General features: G+C 49.0%; 1 protein-coding gene across 2 annotated transcripts in view; it reads right to left on the bottom strand.

Annotated features, from left to right (window-relative positions):
- LOC132382283 (polyhomeotic-like protein 2) overlaps positions 1-13,871 on the bottom strand; it is a 163,713-nt gene extending 149,842 nt beyond the window's left edge. Inside the window, exon 1 of one of the 2 annotated variants that reach the window (XM_059952387.1) lies at positions 13,867-13,871. The gene's annotated coding sequence lies outside the window, so the exon portion shown is untranslated. Of the gene's footprint in view, positions 1-13,413; positions 13,792-13,866 lie in introns of those variants that run through there. The other variant, XM_059952386.1, reaches the window with a different exon arrangement.
- Between the last annotated feature and the right edge of the window lie 1,764 nt (positions 13,872-15,635).

The raw sequence follows: 15,635 nt of genomic DNA, 5'->3' as shown, positions 1-15,635 counted from the left end.
TCAGCACAAATAGTACAACCCTGCATGTACACCCTGGAACAAGCAGTACAACCCAACACTATCACCCTGGTACAAACAGTACAACCCAACATGTACACAACGGCCGAAGCAGTACAACTGAGGTGTACAACCCAACACAAGCAGTACACTAGTGCACAAACAGTACAACCTGACATGTACACCCCAGCACTAATGGTACAACCCCACGTGTACACAGTGGCACAAAGAATACAACCCGACATGTACACCCCAGCACAATCAGTAGAACCCGAGTTGTACACCCTAACACAAACAGTACAACTTGATGAGTACACCACAGCACAAACGGCATGAACACCCAGTTACAGACAGTACAACCCAATATGTACACCCGGCAGAAGCAGTACAACCCGACAAGACTCCCGGCACAAACAGTACAAACCGATGTGTACATCCAGCACAGACAGTACAACCCGACGAGACACCCGGCAGAAGCAGTACAACCTGACATGTACACCCGGCAGAAGCAGTACAACTCGATGTGTAGACCGGCCTGGCCAAACACAAACTGAACAATAATCAGTTTGGTGAAATGCAGACTGGCCCAGCCAAATGCAGAACAGCAACCATTCCAACCAACTGGAACTGTTAACCAAAACCACAAACCAAACACCAACCATCTAAACCAATCATCAACTGACCCGAACCAAGCCCAGCTCAGAAGCTATCATTTACCCGAATCATTCAAAACCTCTTACATAACCTCACCACTAAACTGAAACCCTCCCAACTCCAGAGGATCTCATTCTTGGTCTCGCTGTCTGGCAACAAGCTTAAACTGGATGCGAGTAGCTGGTGAAGTTGGAACTGTGCTCCAAGTTAACCAGTGATGGCAAAGATCCCACACAGTGAGAGGAACCTCCAACTGGTTTGTTCAGTGAACAGTGGAGCTTGTCAACCAGATCCCTAGCTATAGGTAAGCAGCCCCACTACCTTGTGGGCAGCCTCAGGAGGGATGAAGACCACGGGAGCAACATCGAACATCCTACCGGCAGCTCCTGCAGCCAAGCTGGTGCCAAACGTATTGCTTCACTTCCTTTGAACTACATGAGTGAGGCTGAGAGGGGGATCTTGACAACTGGGCATTTCAGGAATACTCCCTCAGCCCAGGAATACTCCAGTGACGCTTGAGACAGACGGACACCATCATCATCAAAAATCAAATTAAATAAATAGTACAAAGACAGAACAAAAATAGAGCAACACACACAACATGCTGGCAGAACTCAGCAGGTCTGGCAGCATCTATGGAAATGGACAAACAGTGAGACCCTTCTTCAGGACTGGAAAAGGGGAAAGGTGCCAGAAATAAGAAGGTGGAAGGGGTAGGGGAAGGAGGACAGACTAGAAGGTGATAGGTGCAGCCGGGTGGGTGGAGGAGAAGGGATGAAGGAAGAAGCTGGGAGGTGATAAGTGAAAAAGGTTTAGGGCTGGTGATCCATATGCTGGAAGAACTCAGCAGGGCAGGCAGCAACTTTGGAGGAGAATAAATAGTTGATATTTTGGGCTGAGACCTTTCATCAGGACTGGAAAGGAAGGGGGGAGACACTAAAATAAAGAGATGGGGGGAGGACAAGGAGGACAAGCTGGAAGGTGATAGGTGAAGCCAGGTGGGTTGGGGAGGCAAAGGGCCAGAGAGGAAAGAATCTGAAAGGAGAGGAGAGGACCAGAGAAGAAAGGTAAGGATGTGGGAACCAGGAATAGGTGATGGCGGGTGGGGAGAAGAGAAGTAGTAAGAGGCCAGACTGGGGAATAGAAAGAAGAGGAAGGGAAGTAAAAATACTGAGGTGGTGTTCATGGGTTCAATGTCCATTCAGAAATCTGATGGCAGAGGGGAAGAATCTATTCCTGAAATGTTGAGTCTGTGCCTTCATGCTCCTGTACCTCCTCCCTGAGAAGAGAGCATGTCCTCCTTAAATTTAATGCTCACTCCTCCTTCTACAGAAGCTGTCTGACACCCCTCTTCCCTTGCAGTGTTTCCAGCTTTTCTGTTTTTTATTTCAGATGTGCACAGGATCAGAAAAAGCTCTCTAACATCACGGTGATGCCTCAAAAAGGCAACATCCATCATTAAGGACCCTCACCATCCACTGCCATCTTCTCAATGATAACAGCAAGGAGGAGGTAAAGGAGCATGAAGACACACACTCAAAGTTTCAGGAACAGCTTCTTCCCTTCTGCTATCAGATATGTGAATGGGCCACAAACCCATGAACACTCTCAGGACTTTTTTTTGCTATTTTTGCACGACTTACTTAATTTAATTTTTACATATGTATTTCCTATTGTAAGCTATAGTTAAAAAATATTATGTATTGCTGTATAGTGCTGCTAAACACAAATTTCACAACATAAGCAGTGATACTGAATTTGATTCAGAGCTGATGAAATCTGTAATCTGAAGATTTGTTATGCTGGTGGAAGCTGCAGGAATGAAGGTTTACAAAATTTGACATCATTACAGAAAACTGACTGTTTTGATAAATTGTCCATCACAAGGAACAAATCAACTCTTGATTGACCCTTGCTGGAGAGGTCAAGAGGGCAATAGGGCACATTTTTGCATGTCAAAGGTGATCTGAATGAAATGAAAGCTGTCTCCCAGCTGCCACTCCATCCGAGAGGCAGCGATCTCTCGAACTCTGCTCCCAAACCCCACAATAATCTCTCAGCAGCAAATAAACACAATGGGCAGTACACCCAGGCAACACAATCTGACTGCCAGGTGCTGAGACCAAGGGTTAAATACAAAGGCCAGCAGGCTGTATTTCATTAGCACGTGCACAGCCACGGTCAGTAGGAACCGTGCAGCATCCAAACCCCCTCCACTGTCAGCCTCACTCTAACGGGGACAGGGAGGAGGATGGAGCTGACGGTTACTGGAGACATGAGAGTCAGGACACTGGAATATGGAGTAACTCACAAAACATTGAAGGAACCGAGCAGGTCAGGCAGCGTCTGAGAAGGAAAATGGACAGGTGAAGGGTCTCAGCCCAAAACAATGACTGTCCATTTCCCTTCACAGATGCTGCCTGGCCTGCTGAGTTCCTCCAGCATTTTGTGTGTGTGTTACTCAGATTTCCAGCATCTGTAGACTTTCTCTTGTTTGCGAGATCCTCCAGTGTTTTGTGGGTGCTACTCCTGAATATCAATAGCACTTTAAAGTTGAGCCACTTTACAAAGACCTGAATTATTACCTCTAAATTCCTTCAACATACCAGAACCTGTCATGTATCCATAACCGACATTGGTCCGGAGTCATGCTCAGTTTCTGGTCCTTGACCATAAGACATAGAAGCAGAATTAGGCCATTCAGCCCACTGAAGTTTGCTCAGCCATTCTATCATGGCTGATTTATTATCTCTCTCAACACAATCCTGCTGCCTTCTCCCCATAACCTGTGATGTCCTGACTAATCCAGAACCTATCAACCTCCTCTTTAAATATACTCAATGACTTGGCTTCCACAGTTCTCTGCGGCAATGAATTACACAGATTCTCCACTCTCTGGCAAAAGAAATTTCTCCTCATCTCTGTTCTAAATGGATGTCCCTCTAATCTGAGGCTGTGCCCTCTGGTCCTAGACTCCCCCACTATAGGAAACATCCTCTCCACATCCACTCTATCTGTGCCCTCTGGTCCTAGACTCCCCCACTATAGGAAACATCCTCTCCACATCCACTCTATCTGTGTCCTCTGGTCCTAGACTCCCCCACTATAGCAAACATCCTCTCCACTTCCACAATATCTAGGCCTTTTGTTATCAGTAGGTTTTAATGAGATACCCGCTCATTCTTGTAAATTCCAGAGAGTACAGGCCCAGAGCCATCAAGCACTCCTCATACATTAACCCTTTCATTCCGAATCAGTCTTGCGAATTTCCCTTGGACGCTCTCCAAACGGTACCAGCACACCCCTTTTTTTTAGATATGGGGCTCAAATCTGCTCACAAGACTCCAAATATAGTCTGTCCATCGCAGACAAAGGGGTGCCTATAATGTTCAGCAACACAATACAAGCAACAACAGCATTAAAAATAAGCCCCTTTCCCACCCATCTACCTGCTCACACACACAGACAGGCCTCCAACCCCAGGTCAGGCCAACTCTGGACCTCCTTGTGCCTCTGGACCACCTTGGTCCCAGACTCTCAGATTCACAGACACGGGCTTCCAACCTCCACAGGAGCCATCCAGGGCTTCGGCCTTCTACCTCCTACCCCTGAATTTTCAACCTCGGTTTAAGACCTCCGGCTTCTCCCTGCATATGCAAGAGACTTTGCTTTTGCTGGAAATATGGACACGGATACCCCCCCCCCCCAACCTCCCCAGGCCAGGCAACACCTATGGAGAGAAATTATCTGGGAGAGCAAAACTTCCCTCACTGTAGATGCAGCCTGACCTGCTGAGTTTCTCCAGCAGGTCTGTGTATTGCTCCTGAAACTGCAGGCATGGCTGAAGGAGTGACCTTCATCCTTGTTGTGTCCTTCAGAACATTCCAGTGCTCAAGAAATGTGGCATCATGTTGCAGCTCTATAAAACCCTGGTCAGACCACACTGGGAATACTGTGTTCAGTTCTGATCACCTCATTTATAGGAAGGATGTGGAAGCTTTAGTGAGGGTGCAGAAGAGATTTACCAGGATACCGCCTGGATTAGAGAGAGTGCAGAGGAGATTCACCAGGATGCTGCCTGGATTAGAGAGGGTGCAGAGGAGATTCACCAGGATGCTGCCTGGATTAGTGAGGGTGCAGAAAAGATTTACCAGGATACCGCCTGGATTAGAGAGGGTGCAGAAGAGATTTACCAGGATACCGCCTGGATTAGAGAGGGTGCAGAGGAGATTTACCAGGATGCCGCCTGGATTAGAGAGGGTGCAGAGGAGATTCACGAGGATGCTATCTGGATTAGAGAGGGTGCAGAGGAGATTTACCAGGATACCGCCTGGATTAGAGAGGGTGTAGAGGAGATTTACCAGGATGCCGCCTGGATTAGAGAGGGTGCAGAGGAGATTCACCGGGATGCTGCCTGGATTAGAGAGCATGTCTTATGAGGACAGGTTGAGCCAGCTACAGATCTTCTCTTTGGAGCGAAGGAGGATGAAAGGTGACTCGATAGAGGTGGACAAGATGATAAGAGGCATAGACAGAGTGGACAGTCAGAGACTTTCCCCAGGACTGATATGGCTAATATGAGGGGGCATAATTTTAATGTGATCAGAGGAAAGTATGGGGGGGGGGGGATGTCAGAGGTAGTTTTTCACTCAGAGAGGGGTGGATGAGTGGAACACTCTGCTAGAATTGGTGGTAGAGACAATTACATTAGGGACATTTAAGAGACTCTTAGACAAACACATCACGGTGGAAGAATGGAGGGTTATGTAGGAGAAAAGGGTTAGATTGATTTTGGAGGTGGTTTAAATGTTGGCACAACATCGTGGGGGAAAGGGACTGTACTGCACTGATCTATGAGATCACAACCTGACTGGGACGTTCCAGGGTGCAGGGGGTCACGCTGAAAATCAGGCAGTCAGCCTAGGATCTGTGAGGGGGGGGGGGGGCAGATGTTGGGCGTCTCGGTTTGGGTGAGCTTCTTCTCACCTCTCTGACATGAGTGTTGCTCAAGAAGGAAACATGGGAGGCAGAGACGGGATGGACTGATGTTTGATGGATACAGAGGAATGCACAGCAGCTACGTTACTGAGTACACATCCTGCAGAGTCAGGAAAGTACATGGAGCTTACAGAAATAGAGGGCTATGGGTAACCACAGGTAATTTCTAAAGTACACAGTCAGCACAGCATTGTGGGCCGAAGGGCCTGGATGGTGCTGTAGGTTTTCTATGTTCTATGAAAGCTCACCAACACCTCTACTTTCTGAGGAGAGCTGGACTATGCACATCGATATGAGTGAGGTTGATGTTCTATTATTCTATGATAATCACTTCACTCTGCAGACGAGCAGCAGAAAGCACCATGACACACTGCATCACTGCTTGGTATGGAAACCGCACTGAGGACGGGAAGGCTCAGAACTGACCAACACATCACTGGGACCAGCCTACCGGTCATCAAGGACATATATACAGAAAGGTGCTGCAAAAGGGCCAGTAACATCATGAAGGATCCCACCCACCCTGCTCACGGATTGTTTGTCCCACTCCCATCAGGGAGGAGGCTACGGAGCATCCACACCAGGACCACCAGACTCAAAAACAGTTACTTTCCCCAAGTAGTAAGGCTGATCAACACCTCCACCCACTAACTCACCCCTCCACACCCCCAACCACCACCTCTTTATCATTTCCTGTCAGTCACCTTACGTACAGACACTGCTGTGCCTAGCATTACTTTGTGGACATACAATCAATCTATGTGTATAAGCTCACAAATCAGAAAACCTGCTGGAAATCCAAAGTGACACGCACACAATGCTACAGAAACTCAGGAGGTCAGCCAGCATCCATGGAAATGATAAGCAGTCAAACCTTTCATCAGGACTGCAAAGAAAGTTTAGGATATTGGCGGGGTGGGGGAGGAAGAAGTACAAGGTGGTAGGTGAAACCGGGCGAGGAGGAGGAGGTGAAGTAAAGAGCTGGGAAGTTGATTGGTGAAAGAGATAAAGGGCTGGAGAAGGGGAAATCTGACAGGAGAGGGCAGAAGTCCATGGAAGAAAGGGAAGGGGGAGGCAATTACTGGAAGTTCAAGAAATCAATGTTCATGCCATCATGTTGCAGGCCACCCAGATGGAATATAAAGTGTTGTTCTTCCAACACAAGTGTGTCCTCATTGCAACAGAAGAACCCAGAGTGGAAATGTTGGAGGTGTGTAAGTGCTTAGCGAAGCAGTCTCCCAATCTATGTTGGGTCTCACCGATATAGAGCAGGACATACATCGGAGACAGTAGACAACCCCAACAGACTTGGAGGTGAAGTGTCGCCTCACCTGGAAGGACTGTTTGGGGCCCTGAATGGTAGTGAGGGAGGAGGTGTATGGACAGGTGTAGCACTTGTTCTGTTTGCAAGGGTAAGTGCCAGGAGGGAGATCAGTGGGGAGGGATGAATGGACAAGGGAGTTGCATAGGGAACATCCCTCCCCATTGATCTCCCTCCTGACACTTATCCTTGCAAGCAGAACAAGTGCTATACCTTCCCTTACACGTCCTCTCTCGCTACTGTTCAGCACTGCCCTAAACAGTCCTTCCAGGGGAGGCAACACTTCACCTGTGAGTCTGTTGGGGTCACCTACTGTATTTGATGCTCCCGGTGTGACCTCTTGTATATCGGTGAGACCCAACATAGATTGGGAGACTGCTTCACCGAGCACCTACACTCTCTCTGCCAGAAGAAGCAGGATCTCCCAGTGGCCACCCATTTTAATTCCACTTCCCATTCCGACATGTCAGTCCATGACCTCCTCTACTGTCGGGATGAGGCCACACTCATTTTGGAGGAAAAACACCTTATATTCCATCCGGGTAGCCTCCAATCTGATGGCATCAATGCCGATTTCTCAAACTTCCAGTAATGCCCCCCCCTTTCTCCATTCCCCATTTCGCTCTCTCACCTTATTTCCTTACCTGCCCAGTGCCTCCCTCTGGTGCTCCTTCCCCTTCCCTTTCTTCCATGGCTTCTGCCCTCTCCTATCAGATTCCCCCATCTCCAGCCCTTTATCTCTTTCACCAATTGACTTCCCAGCTCTTTACTCCACCCCTCCCTCTCACCTATCACCTTGTGGATCTCCCACCACCTCCTTACGCTGACTGCTCGTCTTTTTTCTCCAGTCCTGCGGAAGGGTCTCGGCCTGAAGCATTGACTGTACTCTTGTCCATGGATGCTGCCTGGCTGCTGAGTTCCTCCAGCGTTTTGTGTGTCTTGTACGCAGTACTCTGGGGTTTTTGACGGCCCATTTGCCAGAACTATCCTTTTGACCCTATCTACCTGTGACACCACTTTCACGAATTATGGGTCTGTGTTCCCAGATCCCTCTTCTCTACCGCGCTCCCCAGTGCCCTACCATTCACCTGCTCTACCCTGGAGTGTGGAGGGATCCTCCCAAAATGCAACATCTGACACTTGTATGTATTAAATTCCACCTGCCATTTTTCCAGCTGGTCCAGATCCCACTGCAAGTTTTGTTTGATGGTCTACCTCACTGTCCACTCCACCCCCAAATCTTGTCGTCGACTGCAAATCTGCTGATCCAGTTGACCATATCCAGGTTGTTGATACAGAGCTACAACGGACCCAGCGCCAATCCCCGAGGCACTCTGCTAGTCACAGGCCTCCAGTCAGAGAGGCAACCATCTACTACCACTCTCTGACAACACACACAAAATGCTGGAGGAACTCAGCTGGTCAGGAAAGAAATACAGTCCACCTTTCGGTCCAAGAGCCTTCATTGGGGTGCGCGCGTGTTTGTGTATGTGTGTGGAGGGGTTCTGCATGTGGGTGAATGGGAGTTCCTTTGGCACTGGTGTGCTTCGTCCACAGCCAGAGATACCCACCCCCACCTCCGCACACAGACACAGAGACCCACCATCTCACAGGTATATATCCCACACAATCTTTATAATGCACATTTCTTACTTTAATTATGTATTGCAATATACTGCTGCTGCTTCTGAACAACAAATTTCACAACTTGCACTAGTGATATTAACCCGATTGTCACCCACACACACACAAAGCCAAGGACAGCCACAGGAACCCCCACCCCACACACACACAGGGTTTAGTGTTTCGCAGCTATGGGTGCCGATGCGTCACCGTGGGGAACTCCTCTCCCCAGGTGTGTCCCGGGGGCGATCCCAACACCACTCCGTGGAGAGCCGCAGACAAAGGCTTGGGGAAACAACGGGATAGCGCGGCTGCCCCGTGGGGTTGGAGAAGGGCCGAGACACGGCCGGGTTACACAGGACAAAAACACCACTGGGAAACGGAACGCCACTCTTCAAGCAAAACTAAAGATCACCAATTAACAATTAAAACTAAAAGCAAATGGTCTTTACTGTGAGGGGCCAGAACACTCCGGGGGCAGCGATGTTCTCTGCAGTTGTCACCAGGGAGATGCCCGTTACAGAAGAAACAACGAACGCCCACGGAATACCAGAGGAACTCGGCAAAGTCAGGAACCGTGATGAAGGGTCTCGGCCCGGAACATCAAGTCATGTTTAATATCACCAGAACAAGCCGTGAAACTACTTGTTTTGCTGCGGCAGTACACTGCAATATATAATACTTCTTTAAAAAAAACTATAAACACCATGAGAAATATATTTTTAAAAGTGTTGTCGACCACTTATTCCCCTCGAAAGATTGCTGAGTTCCCCCAGCATTGTGTGTGTTGCTCTGGATTTCCAGCATCTGCAGAATCTCTTGGTTTATAATTGTTCAAAGCTGTAAATTACAACAAGAATTGTTTTTAAAAGCTGTTGTCGGTTGCTTATTCCCCTCCAGAGACTGCGAGTTCCTTAGCATTGTGTGTGTGTGTTTCCAGCATCCTGCGTTATACTTACAACCCCATCCTGCAGGGACACAGATCCGGCGGACTCCCAGGGAACTCACTTTAGGCTACCGTGTTTTCCATACCGGCTCTCTGTGCAACGGTAAAGCCACAAAGGCCGGGGCTTTGAGCAGGAACTCCCGCTCTTTCACAGACTCAGGTCAATAATCCGCCCCCTGAGCTCTCGCCGCTCCAAACGCAAGCGCCGAGCTCTCCGCCACAATGACTAAGACCTTTTCCTTTGTGCTGGATTGATTGCCAGTCGCCCAGAGGGCCCCCCGGCCGTATCCAGGCAACGGAGAGGAGCAGGGGAGGGGGTGGTTTGGGAGCCTTGCCCCTCCCAGAGGTGACCGCCCGCCTCGGAATTCCGGGACCAGACCCGGACACCGGAGCTGGGAGTGCGGGGGCCACAAAACAAGATCCACCATGCTTGGCGAGGCTCGCTGGTGGCCAGCATTTTGATGCAATTACAAAGGCTACGTTCACTGGGAGTTTGAGGAGACCACCAGGGACCCTGACACATTTCTGTAGATGCACCACAGTGCGGATTCTAACTGGCTGCAACGCCGTCAGGTATTGGAGGGGCCACCGCACAGAATCGCGCAGAAAGTGCTAAACTCAGTCAGCTTCATCATGGGCACTCGCCTCCTCTGCACCCGTTCCTAAGGCCTTCTTAACAGTCAGTTCAAACAGGTCCAGGGAGAGCAGGGCTCTCTCAGCTCCAGTCAAAGCACCTCCCTCCTCCCTCAACAGTGAGACAGACACCTGTCACTCACCTGGTGTAGGACAGGCAGTTCTGTTAAGATTCTCCCCCCTTTGCTGCCTTTCCCGGGGATCCTCCATTTGGACTGGTCCCAATGCAGGGACGGGTGAGGATGTGACATAATTTATTTACATGGAGATCCAAGCTCGAAAAGGGTCCTTCCATCACAATGGCGCACTGGCCAGAACTCATAATAATGGTAGCCATCATCAAGTACCCCCCAACACCCAGAACATGCCCTCTTCTTGTTGCTACCATCAGAGAGGAGGTGCAGGAGTCTGAAGACACACTCAAAGACTCAGGAACAGCTTCCTTTCCTTCATCAGCTTTCTGAATGGACAATGAACCAGTACACACTGCCTCACTAATTTTCCTTTCTTTTTCAACTACTTAATTAAAGAACTGTATATTGTAATTTACAGTTTTTAATATGTATCGCACTGTACTGCTGATGCGAAACAACAGATTTCACAACCTATGCCAGTGATATTAAACCTGATTCTGATTCTGAAATATGCTTGCAATATTGAGGCAGGTGAGAGTTCTCCAAGCCGATCCCAAACCTGCGGTTCAAAGGAGCAGCAAGGGCAGAGGTCACACATGGTAACCATGGTTACCACCTCACAACCACCAGGGCCATCAATTACTCCACACACACATTAAAGGGAATGAATGGGGAGCTCATGTAAAAGTCAGCTCTGGTCAGTGTTCAGCTTGCCTTTGTTCAAAGTAAATTTATTATCAAAGTACATATACATAGGGTGGAAATCTAGCCTAGTGGTTAGCATAACGTTTTACAGTACCTGCAACCCCAGTACAATTCCTGCTGCTGCAAACTGTAAGAAGTTTGAACATTCTCCCTATGACACGTAGAGGCTGATAGAGGTCTACAAGATTATGAGAGGCATAGATGGGGCGGATAGCCAGTACCTGTTCCCCAGGGCATGACTAGAAAACGCCCGAGGGAATATGTACAAAGTTAAGGAAGGGAAGTTCAGGGGAGGCATAGAACTATAGAACGTTACAGCACAGAAACAGGCCTTTTGACCCTCCTTGGCTGTGCCGAACCATTTTTCTGCCTAGTCCCACTGACCTGCACCTGGCCCATATCCCTCCATACACCTCTCATCCTTGTACCTGTCCAAGTTTTTCTTAAACGATGAAAGTGAGCCCGCATTTACTACTTCATCTGGCAGCTCATCCACACTCCCACCGCTCTCTGTGTGAAGAAGCCCCGACTAATGTTCCCTTTAAACTTTTCCCCCTTCATCCTTAAGCCATGTCCTCTTTTTTTTTCTCTCCTAGCCTCAGTGGAAAAAGCCTGCTTGCATTCAGTCTATCTATACCCATCATAATTTTGTACACCTCTATCAAATCTCCCCTCATTCTTCTATGTTCCAGGGAATAAAGTCCTAACCTATTCAACCTTTCTCCGTAACTCAGTTTCTCAAGCCCCAGCAACATCCTTGTAAACCTTCTCTGCACTCTTTCAACCTTATTAATATCCTTCCTGTAATTCGGTGACCAAAACTGCATACAATACTCCAAATTCAGCCTCACCAGTGCCTTATACAACCTCACCATAACATTCCAACTCTTATACTCAATACTTAGATTTATAAAGGCCAATGTACCAAAAGCTCTCTTTATGACCCTATCTACAAGGTGTACCTGTGATGTCACTTTTAGGGAATTTTGTATCTGTATTCCCAGATCCCTCTGTTCTACTGCACTCCTCAGGGCCCTACCATTTACCTTGTATGTTCTACCTTGGTTTGTCCTTCCAAAGTGCAATACCTCACACTTGTCTGTATTTAACTCCATCTGCCATTTTTCAGCCCATTTTTCCAGCTGGTCCAAATCCCTCTGCAAGCTTTGAAAACCTTCCTCACTGTCCACTACACCTCCAATCTTTGATTCATCAGCAAATTTGCTGATCCAATTTGCCACATTATCATCCAGATCATTGATATAGATGACAAATAACAATGGACCCAGCACTGATCCCTGTGGCACACCACTAGTCACAGGCCTCCACTCAGAGAAGCAATCCTCCACTACCATTCTCTGGCTTCTCCCATTGAGCCAATGTCTAATCCAATTTACTACCTCACCATGTATTCCTAGCGACTGAATCTTCATAACTAACCTCCCATGCGGGACCTTGTCAAAGGCCTTACTGAAGTCCATGTAGACAACACCCACTACCTTCCCTTCATCCACTTTCCTTGTAACCTCCTCGAAAAACTCTAATAGATTTGTTAAACATCACCTACTACACACAAAGCCATGTTAACTCTCCCTAATAAGTCCCTGTCTATCTAAATACTTGTAGATCCTATCTCTTAGTACTCCTTCTAATAATTTACCTACTACCGATGTCAAACTTACCAGCTTATAATTTCACGGATTACTTTTAGAGCCTTATCATCAGGGGTAAGTTTTTTTACACAGAGGGTTGTGGGTGCCTGGAATGACTTGCCAGGGATGGTGGTGGAGGCTAAAACATTAGGGGTATTTAAGAGTCTCTTGGACAGGCACATGGATGAAAGAAAAATAGAGGGTTACAGGGTAGTGTGGGTTTAGTACGTTTTTTTAAGGAATATATGGGTCAGCACAACATTGAGGGCTGAAGGGCCTGTACTGTGCCGTAGTATTCCAGTGTTCTAGTGTATGACAGTGTGGGTCTCCTCCAGGTGCTCTGGTTTCCTCCCATAGTCCAAAGACATAATGTTTTGGTAGGCTAGTTGGTCATTGTAGATTGTCTCACGAGTAGGCCGGGATTAAATCGGGCCTTGCTGAGCGGCACAGCTCGAAGGGCCTACTTCTCTCTGTATCTCAATCTATCAGTCAATAAATAGGATATATGTCATCACATACTCTCCTGAGATTCAGTTTCTTGCAAAGAAACACAACAGAATCAATGAAAAACCACATCTATCAAGACCTAACCACACCCAAACAAACAGTGTGCAAAAGACAACAAACTGAGCAAATGCAAAAAGAGAAAATAATAATAATAAATCAATAAACAATAAATATCGAGAACGTCAGATGAAGAGTCCTTGAAAGGTTCTGGAAATAGTTCAATAATGGGGCAAGTGAACTTACCCCTTTTGGTTCAAGAGCCTGGTGGTGGAGGGATTGTATCTGTTCCTGAACCTGGTGGTGTGGGTCCTGAGACTCCTGTACCTTTTTCCTGATGGCAGCAGTGGGAAGAGAGCATGGAGTGGGTGGTGGGGGTCCCTGATGATGGATGCTGCTTTAGGATGAAGTCCATTTTCCCTTGGCTATAGGGAGATGTCTCAGATACACCCAACGGCACATTCTTCCCCTGACCTGCTTCATGCAGACCCGAATCTTTCAGGGAAATTATTCTGGAATGAAGACAAGCCATTTTATCACGGAACTGGGTGGCCCTGGAACCCAGGCATATCGGCCCCAATTTTGGGGGTCGTTGGAATGTTTCCTGAGGCAAAATGGCTGCAATTTAGTGGGGAATGTCTTTAGTGTGAAACTTTCTTCAGAACTTGTGTTCAGTTGTCACCGTATGGCGTCACCCACCGGACACCGGCCACGACACTCCTGGACTGTTGTCTCAGCTTCCTCACTGGTCTGTAAAGATCTCCAATGTGATTCACCTCGGGGAGAGAGAGAGAGAGAGGGAGAGATGGGGGGAGAGGAGAGAGAGAGATGGGGGAGGGGGAGAGAAGGGTGGGAGAGAGGGGGGAGAGAGGGGGGAGAGAGAGGGAGAGAGAGGGAGAGAGGGAGAGATGGGGGAGAGGAGAGAGAGAGATGGGGAGGGGGAGAGAGGGGGGCGAGAGGGGGAGAGATGGGGGAGGGGGAGAGATGGGGAGGGGGAGAGAGGGTTGGGAGAGAGGGGGGAGAGGGGAGAGAGAGGGGGAGGGGAGGGGGAGGGAGAGGGGGAGAGAGAGAAATGGGGAGGGGGAGAGAGGGATGGGAGAGAGGGGAGAGAGAGGGGAGGGGGAGAGGGGGGTGGGAGAGAGGGGGAAGAGAGGGGGAGAGAGAGATGGGGGAGGGGGAGAGAGGGGTGGGAGAGAGGGGGAGAGGGGGGAGAGGGGGAGAGAGAGGGGGAGGGGAGAGAGATGGGGAGGGGAGAGAGATGGGGAGGGGAGAGAGATGGGGAGGGAGAGAGAGAAATGGGGAGGGGGAGAGATTCAGAGAGAGAGAAAGTGGAGGGGGGAGAAAGAGGGGGGAGAGAGAGGGGGAGAGAGGGGGAGAGAGGAAGGGTTAGAGATAAAGGGAAAGAGAGGCACGGAGAGGAAGAGAGATTCAGAGAGAGACAGAGACAGAGAAAGTGGATGGGGGAGAAAGAGGGGGGAGAGAGAGGGGGAGAGAGGAGGTAGAGAGAGAAAGGGTTAGAGATAAAGGGAAAGAGAGGCACAGAGAGGAAGAGAGATTCAGAGAGAGAGAGAGAGAGAGAAAGTGGAGGGGGGAGAAAGAGGGGGAGAGAGAGGGGGAGAGAGGAGGTAGAGAGAGAAAGGGTTAGAGATAAAGGGAAAGAGAGGCACAGAGAGGAGAGAGATTCAGAGAGAGAGAGAGAGAGAAAGTGGAGGGGGGAGAAAGAGGGGGGAGAGAGAGGGGGAGAGAGGGGGAGAGAGGAAGGGTTAGAGATAAGGGAAAGAGAGGCACGGAGAGGAAGAGAGATTCAGAGAGAGACAGAGACAGAGAAAGTGGATGGGGGAGAAAGAGGGGGGAGAGAGAGGGGAGAGAGGAGGTAGAGAGAGAAAGGGTTAGAGATAAAGGGAAAGAGAGGCACAGAGAGGAAGAGAGATTCAGAGAGAGAGAGAGAGAGAAAGTGGAGGGGGGAGGAAAGAGGGGGGAGAGAGGGGGAGAGGAGGGGAAGAGAGAGGGGGAGAGAGAGGGGGGGAGAGAGAGGGGGAGAGAGAGGGGGAGAGAGGAGGTAGAGAGAGAAAGGGTTAGAGATAAAGGAAAGAGAGGCACAGAGAGGAAGAGAGATTCAGAGCGAGACAGAGACAGAGAAAGTGGATGGGGACAAAGGGTTGGATGGAGAAAGACAGACAGCAAGACTGTCAGACAGAGAGAGAGAAAGAGGAGGGGTGTGGCTGGGGAGTGAGGAGGGGAGCAGACCTTGTGAACAGTATGGGGTAATACTTGCACTGAAAGGCTTCTCCATGACTGCCCCGACACAACATTTGGATATGTTCATAGAGAGGAAGGTTGAGAGATACAGGCCAAACATGGCCAGGTAGGCCTGGTGTGGACAAGCATCCTGATCTGTGTGGATGAGCCGGTTGTGGCATTCCCAGGATTGGGCAATGGGACAGGTTTTAGAGCAGGGTTTCCCACCT

Source organism: Hypanus sabinus, chromosome 27 (genome assembly GCF_030144855.1).
Source record: "Hypanus sabinus isolate sHypSab1 chromosome 27, sHypSab1.hap1, whole genome shotgun sequence".
In the NCBI taxonomy this organism is placed as follows: domain Eukaryota; kingdom Metazoa; phylum Chordata; class Chondrichthyes; order Myliobatiformes; family Dasyatidae; genus Hypanus; species Hypanus sabinus.
Note: the sequence above shows the minus strand (reverse complement) of the source record. Positions and strands in the feature narration are given on the sequence as shown.